The 8,635-nt window shown below is 42.0% G+C and overlaps 1 long non-coding RNA gene across 1 annotated transcript; it reads left to right on the top strand.

Annotated features, from left to right (window-relative positions):
* The first annotated feature begins 6,353 nt into the window (after positions 1 to 6,353).
* Positions 6,354 to 8,420, top strand: LOC135562354 (uncharacterized). Its single transcript, XR_010459872.1, has 2 exons — positions 6,354 to 6,536; positions 8,000 to 8,420. It is a non-coding gene; the product is annotated as an uncharacterized LOC135562354 (long non-coding RNA).
* Positions 8,421 to 8,635: the final 215 nt, after the last annotated feature.

The raw sequence follows: 8,635 nt of genomic DNA, 5'->3' as shown, positions 1-8,635 counted from the left end.
TTCAAATGGGATTAGTTTTACCAAACTGCCCCTGTAATAAAACAAAATCCTCATTCAAAACTAACTGTTATGATGGAAGCCTGGAGGCTCTTCTAGGTGTGATATTTCACGCCTAATATTGGCCTAATGGCCTTCAGTTCGGGGAGAAAGTCAAAATATTATATATTAAAGCATATAAATATATTAAAGCATATCAATAACAAAAATAACTGCAACATATGCAGATATTTAATTACGTGACGTATTTGACAATGTATCAATTCATTGGCACAATATCCTCCACTTCATTTTGTAAAAGAAAAGTACGTCATTAGGAAAGTTGATATGTGACAAAACAGTTAATTCATATGTTGGCTACGTGCATAGCACCTTGTTTCAAGCATCAATTTGTTTCCGATGTTCTTACCCAAACCGGGTGCAGAGCAGCACCTGTTGAACTCTGTAATATCCCTCAAAACACAGGGATGACGATTCACACAGGATAAGTATTCTCAGAGGACCTGGGAGTTTGCCAAAAAAGCTGTAGGGTTTTAGGGCTGGGATAATAACTTTCCGGCCAAGTAAAAATGACAGACATGGCAGATTTTGGGCGGGACTTAACCTTGTGCTGACATGAAATTGTTTAAAGCAAATCCTACCCTTGTGATCTAGGTGGTGAAATGTCTGGAAGCAGGAGATGATGGACTCATTAGTTTAAACTTCTAACACCAAGTTCAATCCCAGATACTTTTCTCCCAGAAGATCTGAGTGGCACTTGGAGGTGCTACTGTTTAATGAAGATGGTTTGCCTAAGACTATCACAACAATGTCATTGTCTACGCTAAATGGGTTTACATTGTCTAATAAAGAAAATAGTTGGGCTATAAGAAATACTTTTTATTCAATGGGGCTAGGCAAAGCAGAGATGACAATATGTTTTATTTCACCCGTACAACAATATAGCCTGTTATTAAAGTACAGTATGTTTACAATATCATAAACAATAGTCTTTTACACTTTTCAAATGACATGTTATATATTCATATGGTTTTGTCAGGACGTCAAGGAGCTCTCTACTCAAATGGCACAACAGAATCCTTCAGATAGTCCAAAGCACAGCATATGACACCCATCACATATAACTGAAGGATGTCCTCCTTTCATATCTGGAAAAGGACGAAGTAGAAGTAGAATCTGATGCTGCTGCAGCATTGCTCATCTTCACAGTGGGAATCCAGTCGACATGTGTCTTGATAGAGGTGAGCTGGCGGACCTACAGTAGCACATAAACAAATGAAAAACACTCCTGATGTTACAATATCACTTCTTCAGGTCACCAAAACCATCAGGGGACTTACGTGTCTGGTTGTGTTTAATTCATTCAGGTGTTTTAGTGTCCTAAAGATTACATCTATTGTCAGGTTGGAACAGACCAATAGTCAACACAGCAGGTTGTCCGAGTACCCCCTGTATATAGCCTCCACATTGACTCTGTACCGGTACCCCCTGTATATAGCCTCCACATTGACTCTGTACCGGTACCCCCTGTATATAGCCTCCACATTGACTCTGTACCGGTACCCCCTGTATATAGCCTCCACATTGACTCTGTACCGGTACCCCCTGTATATAGCCTCCACATTGACTCTGTACCGGTACCCCCTGTATATAGCCTCCACACTGACTCTGTACCGGTACCCCCTGTATATAGCCTCCACACTGACTCTGTACCGGTACCCCCTGTATATAGCCTCCACATTGACTCTGTACCGGTACCCCCTGTATATAGCCTCCACATTGACTCTGTACCGGTACCCCCTGTATATAGCCTCCACATTGACTCTGTACCGGTACCCCTGTATATAGCCTCCACATTGACTCTGTACCGGTACCCCCTGTATATAGCCTCCACATTGACTCTGTACCGGTACCCCCTGTATATAGCCTCCACATTGACTCTGTACCGGTACCCCCTGTATATAGCCTCCACATTGACTCTGTACCGGTACCCCCTGTATATAGCCTCCACATTGACTCTGTACCGGTACCCCCTGTATATGGCCTCGTTATTGTTGTTTACTGTTGCTCTTTAATTATTTGTTATTCTTGTCACTTACTTTTTGGGGGGTATTTTCTTCAAACTGAATTGTTGGTTAAGGGCTTGTAAGTAAACATTTCACTGTAAGGTTGTTGTATTCGATGCATGTGACAAATAACATTTGATTTGATTTTCGAGCGTACAGTGGTAGGATCTTAATTTTAGCTAGTTTGCTACAGCAGGAACAGGAAATGTGAATTATTATGTGGATTATAATTAGTGGATTTTTTAGTGGAGTTGATACTTTTTTTATTAGGGAAAATCAAGTCAGACATTTTAAAGTGAAAATTAAAACCTTTTTAAACCTTGAATACACCATACATGTTCATTTTCTGAGGAACAGGAAAATGCTCAGCTACAACAGAGTGATCAAATTAAGATCCTACCTGTGCATACACAGATGGAAGCAGGTCATCTTCTCTGTGCTTGATAAGGCTGCGATATCATCTTTTCCACTGTTCTGCTTCAACGACAATGCTAAACAAGTGCGGTTCACGATGAAGCTGAGAGAAAATTGCACAAATGAGGATGAGAAATTTGGAAATATGGTCTACTATGTTGAAGAATAAGATTCTATTGCAAACTTTTTCTTTATTTTTTTGTTCTCTTTGCCTCTAATCATGAACACTACGTGTATGATGAAGAAAATCGAAAATTGCTCAGATGAAGATCAAAATGAAGAAATCTGGTCTAGTGTCATCTAGAATGATGGAAGATGGTGTCTGAACTTATATTTAAAAGCTGTGTGAGGGTTATGAATGGTCATGACACCTTTTGACAGGAAATGTGCTAAGTCATGTTGATAAAACTGTCTCAGTGTCATGTCCGACAATACGTCTAAGAGACGAACACGTGAAAAAGTGATGGGAATAATGGGTTCTATCAGCACTTCTGTCATAGAGGAGCATCCGTCAATGAGGGTCACATTATGGGAAATGGCACATTATCTCCATCCTGCTCACCTTGCAGTATTCTCTTTCTCTTTCTCTCTCTCTCTCTCTCACTCTCTTTTTATTCATCTCTCCCTCTCTATCTCCCTGTATTTTTCTCTTTGTGTGACTGTCTCACTCCTACTTTCTCTCTCTCTCTCTCTCTCTCTCTCTCTCTCTCTCTCTCTCTGTCTGTCTGTCTGTCTGTCTGTCTGTCTGTCTGTCTGTCTGTCTGTCTGTCTGTCTGTCTGTCTGTCTCTCTCTCTCTCTCTCTCTGTCTGTCTTTCTCTCTCTCTCCCCCTCTTTCTGTCTGTCTGTCTCTCTCTCTCTCTTTATTAATATCTCCCTCTCTCTATCTCTCGCTCCCTGTCTGTCTCTCTTTGTGTCTCACTCTCTATCTCTCTCTCTTGCTGACTTATATCTTGTTTATTTATTTCACCCTCTCTGTCTGTCTGTCTGTCTGTCTGTCTGTCTGTCTGTCTGTCTGTCTGTCTGTCTGTCTGTCTCGCTGTCTGTTTCTCTTTCTTTCTCTTTCTCTCTCTCTCTCTTCTCTCTCTCTCTCTCTCTCTCTCTCAATCTGGCTGTCTTGTCTCACTTTATTTCCTTCACCATCTCTCTTTTTCTCTCTCTCTGCTATGTTTCTTTCAGTCTTAAGTGAATCTCTGGTAAGTGAAGAGGGAGAAGTGATGGGAGGAAATGACACAGAAAGTATTAAGAGGGGATCAAGAGTCACATAGTGACATCTGTCAACAAGGATCAATCCCATCCAAGCATGACGTTATAACACCTCGTCCCGCCTGCTCCCACTCTTCCCCCCTGGCGCTCGAGGGCACCAGGCTGCCCTGCATTACGCACTCCTGCCACCATCATGTACGTACACCTGCCTCCCTCGTCACGTGCCTCAGCGATATTGGACCCACCTGGACTCACTCAATCCCCTGTTTATTACCTCCCCTATATTTGTCAGTTCCCAGCTCTGGTCCCCGTTGTTTGTCGTCTGCCTTTGTGTTTCCCAGTTCTGACGCTGTTCCTGTCCTGTCGCATGTCCGTTCCTAATTAAATGTCAACTCCCCGTACCGGCTTCTATTCTCCAGCGTCATTCCTTACACACCTGGTGAAATGAGGCAAGCGAGAGAGAAAATAAAGAGACAGGATCACAAAGAGAAAGAGAGGACTGTCTCTCGACTGTCAAACCTCTTACCTTTCGATTTCACTGTGTTTCTGTGTCTCTGTGTGTGTGCACGCATTTGTGCTTGTGCGCACATGTATGTGCGCATGCTTGTGTGTGCGCTTTTGTGTGTGTGTGTATTCAATACAGAATGTTTGTGTGTATGTATGAGGGTGGTAGGTGGGGTATTGGTTAGTTGGTGATATACAACATGTGGGAGGGAATGCACCCAAGTGGGTGGTGAGCTGCAGACAGTGTCACCTCTTCTCTCGTCCCCTCTGTCTGACAGGGCCAGTGAATCATCATCACCCCATACCCACTGTCCTCCATCGTGACAGGTACAGGAAGAGCACCCACCCCAACCGATATGGCTGCCCTGACTAGAAAATAAAGTTATTTTTAGCATGACTTACTGTAAGGAGATCATATACCGTACCGTATGACTTACAGAACGCAACACAGCTATCTCTTACATACATTATACATGTACAACACAATAAAGGTACGTCAATGCTATTTCGTCAACCTCAAAGTCCCATTATTCCACATTTAGAATAAAGGACAATAAATGTATATCTATTTTCTTATCACTCAATATTCATTTGTCAAAGGACTTAGGGCATCTTCAAACTAATTGATAACTTTTAACTCAAGAAAGTTATTCCTGTTACAGTGTAGGCATATTAGTACACAGGACGTTCATACAAATGATTTGAAAAATATAGCTATTTCCATGGACACTCATCTCACATGAACACAGTAAACATGTTCAACAGCATGTTTTGGTCATCTTTACCTTAATAAGCGGCTTGAGGTTAGAAGCTTCATTTGCAGATGTTGTTATTTATAATTCATGATCTTTCATGTAGTAACAAGGTGTTGACTGTATTCCTCTTTACATGGTACCATGGAAACTGACAGTCTCCCAGCTCAAGGCAGGCTGTTCACCAGATAAGCCCTGGGCTGCATAAAGAATATTAAACTGAACCAACATGGCAAATGCCTGTACCAAACAACTGATGATACAATACCAAGACATTGCCACTATGGTTACACTCAAAAAAGAGAAAGAGAGAAAAACATGTTCTGGGAAGTTCAATCGAAATACGTAAAACTCTGCCTAACTCTCTCTCTCTCTCTGTGTATGTCTGTCTCTCTTCACTTTTCTCTCACTTCTCTCTTTTTCACAGTCCTCCGGGGTGTCAGTCTCCTGATCCACTCTATCCTGATTCATTTCTGACTCCTTTCCCCAGAAGTCTTACAGGCAATTCTGCCCAATGTTCTCTCGCTCGCAGGAGCAGTGGCGTACAAACATTCATTTGTCATTTCGGGAATATTTATTTTCTGTCCCTCACTTAGCCTGAGGGCAATGGTATGCACCCAATACCCCACAACTAGAAACTAATACAAAAACAATTCTGCCTAGCCCACCGAAGTGGGAGTAGGGGGCCGCCTAGAACCACAGTATAAAGCATAGGTTCCCTGAAACAATCAAATTGAAACAGAGACCCGGGCAACTGCAATAGGTGAGACTGAAGCACATACCAGGGAGAATGGCCAGGCAACATATGAGTTTTCCTTCTGACATCGAAGCGATTCTCGTTGAGAAGCCCTCAAACAGCAGAGATTGAATGTTTCACAGACGACAACAAACTGCCTACCATGCAGGGAAATTCATAGCACAACGACTGGCACGAAGTGAGAGAGATTGTGGTGTGTCTTTGTATTGTAGAGGAGAAGTGTGCAATAAAATGTGTTTCTCTCTTTAACGAGGCATTCCAAACCTTTCACAACGCTGTGTCCTTGTGGAGTATTGTTAAATTACCGCTGATAGCTTTTATGGGCCTTAATTGCATCCGTTTGGAGAAAACAAAGAGGGTGTGGTTGTGTATGGGTGTGGGTGTGTGTGTGTGTGTGTGTGTGTGTGTGTGTGTGTGTGTGTGTGTGTGTGTGTGTGTGTGTGGATCTGTGTGTGTGTGTGTGTGTGTGTGTGTGTGTGTGTGTGTGTGTGTGTGTGTGTGTGTGTGTGTGTGTGTGTGTGTGTGTGTGTGTGTGTGGATCTGTGTGTGTGGATCTGTGTGTGTGTGTGTGTGTGTGTGTGTGTGTGTGTGGTAGCATGGCAGGAAGCAGATTACCAAGTTCTGTAGTGGCAGGAAGCAGATTACAGAGTTGTGTAGTGGCGGATGTTGCTTTCCGCCCCGTGGTGAGCCAACAATGTGCAGGATTAATCAAGCCAACCGGCTATCCACTCAGGTTAATTAGGGTGAAGGGATAATAAGGACCCCATTAAAAAAGCAGGCATCCACAGAGGACCCTTAATCCACGCGCCGGTGTGTGTCTGCAAAACGTTGTTTGTTTGCGGGTAAGTGTGCGTGTGTGTGTGTTTTGTTTGTATTAATGCTGGTGCAGACAGATGATCAGTTCCTGTTTGAAGCGTGACCTGGTTGTAGTGATTTGACCTTGTGAACATCACATGTTGCCTTGGTGCAATTTTAGAAAAAAAGGTGATAAGTAGAATCATACAGATTTCTTCAGTTTGTCCCCATAGGGAAACCCTTTTTGGTGCTGGGTAGATTTCTTAAAGATCCCACTGTATATGGTTCTATGTAGAACCCTCGATGAAGGGTTCTACCAATAATAATTTTTATCATATAAAGGGTTATACCTAGAACCTTTTATCTTTGGAGGGTCCTAGAACCCTCTATGAACAGTTCCACCAGCCTTATTAGCCTTTATAATCAAATTATTTATGACAATACACCTACTCATTCACTTTATTTTTTTTTTTACTATTTTCTACTTTGTATAATAATAGTGAAGATACCAAAACTATGAAATAACATGTATGGAACAATGTAATAACCAAAATAATATATTTTATATTTGAGATTCATCAAAGTAGCGACCCTTTGCCTGGATGACAGCTCTTGGCATTCTCTCAACCAGCTTCATGAAGTAGTCACCTGGAATGCATTTCAATTAACAGGTGTGTCTTGTTAAAAGTTCATTTGTGGAATTTGTTTCCTTCTTAATGCGTTTTAGCCAATCAGTTGTGTTGTGACAAGGTAGGGGTGGTATACAGAAGATAGCCCTATTTGGTAAAAGACCAAGTCCATATTATGGCAAGAACAGCTCAAATTAAGCAAAGAGAATCTACAGTCCATCATTACTTTAAAACATGAAGGTCAGTCAATGTGGAACATTTCAAGAACTTTGAAAGTTTCTTCAAGTGCAGTCGCAAAAATCTCACGTGCTATGGTAAAACTGGCTGTCATGAGGACAGCCACAGGAATGGAAAACCCAGCGTTACTCTGCTGCAGAGGATAAGTTCATTTGAGTTACCAGCCTCAGAAATTGCAGCCCAATAAATGCTTCACCGAGTTCAAGTAAAAGACACATCTCAACATCAAATGTTCAGAGGAATCTATGTGAATCAGGCCTTCATGGTCTAATTGTTGCAAAGAAATCACTACTAAAGGACACAAATAATAAGAAGAGATTTGTTTGGGCCAAGAAATACAAGCAATGGACATTAGACCAGTGGAAATCTGTCCTTTGGTCTGATGAGTCCTTATTTGAGATTTTTGGTTCCAACTGCCGTGTCTTTGTGAGACGCAGAGTAGGTGAACGGATGATCTCCGCATGTGTGATTCCCACCGTGAAGCATGGAGGAGGAGATTTGATGGTGTGGGGGTGCCTTGACGGTGACACTGTGATTTATTTAGAATTTAAGGCAAACTTAACCGGCATGGCTAACACAGCATTCTACAGCAATACGCCATCCCATCTGGTTTGCGCTTAATGGGACTATAATTTGTTTTTCAGCAGGACAATGACCCAACACACCTCCAAGGGCTATTTGACCAAGAAGGAGAGTGGAGTGCAGTATCAGATGACCTGGCCTCCACAATCACCTGACCTCAACCCAATTGAGATGGTTTGGGATGAGTTGGACTGCAGAGTGAAGGAAAAGCAGCCAACCAGGGCTCTGCATATGTGGGAACTCCTTCAAGACTGTTGGAAAAGCATTCCAGCTGAAGCTGGTTTAGAGAATTGTCAGAGAATTGTCATCCAGGCAAAGGGTCGCTACTTTGAAGAATCTCAAATATAAAATCTATTTTTAATTTGTTTTGACACTGGTTTGGTTATTATATGATTCCATATGTGTTATTTCATAGTTTTGATGCCTTCCCTATTATTCTACAATGTAGAAAATAGTCAAAATAAAGAATAACCCTTGAATGAGTACGCGTGTCCAAACTTTTGACTGGTACTGTATATTATTATAAGGCTTTTCTTTGGGGGCCTAGTTATACCCTAACACAGTGGTGTTAGGAATCTCCTGGTTTACAGGCCACATCAGGCCTGCAAGTCACATTTTGCTGGCTTGCATAGTGATGTTTAGTTCCTAATGGAATCCAAACATATTTAGGATATTCAACAACGTTTCTGGGCTGGGAT

This window comes from Oncorhynchus nerka, linkage group LG19 (assembly GCF_034236695.1).
Source record: "Oncorhynchus nerka isolate Pitt River linkage group LG19, Oner_Uvic_2.0, whole genome shotgun sequence".
In the NCBI taxonomy this organism is placed as follows: Eukaryota; Metazoa; Chordata; class Actinopteri; order Salmoniformes; family Salmonidae; genus Oncorhynchus; species Oncorhynchus nerka.
Note: the sequence above shows the minus strand (reverse complement) of the source record. Positions and strands in the feature narration are given on the sequence as shown.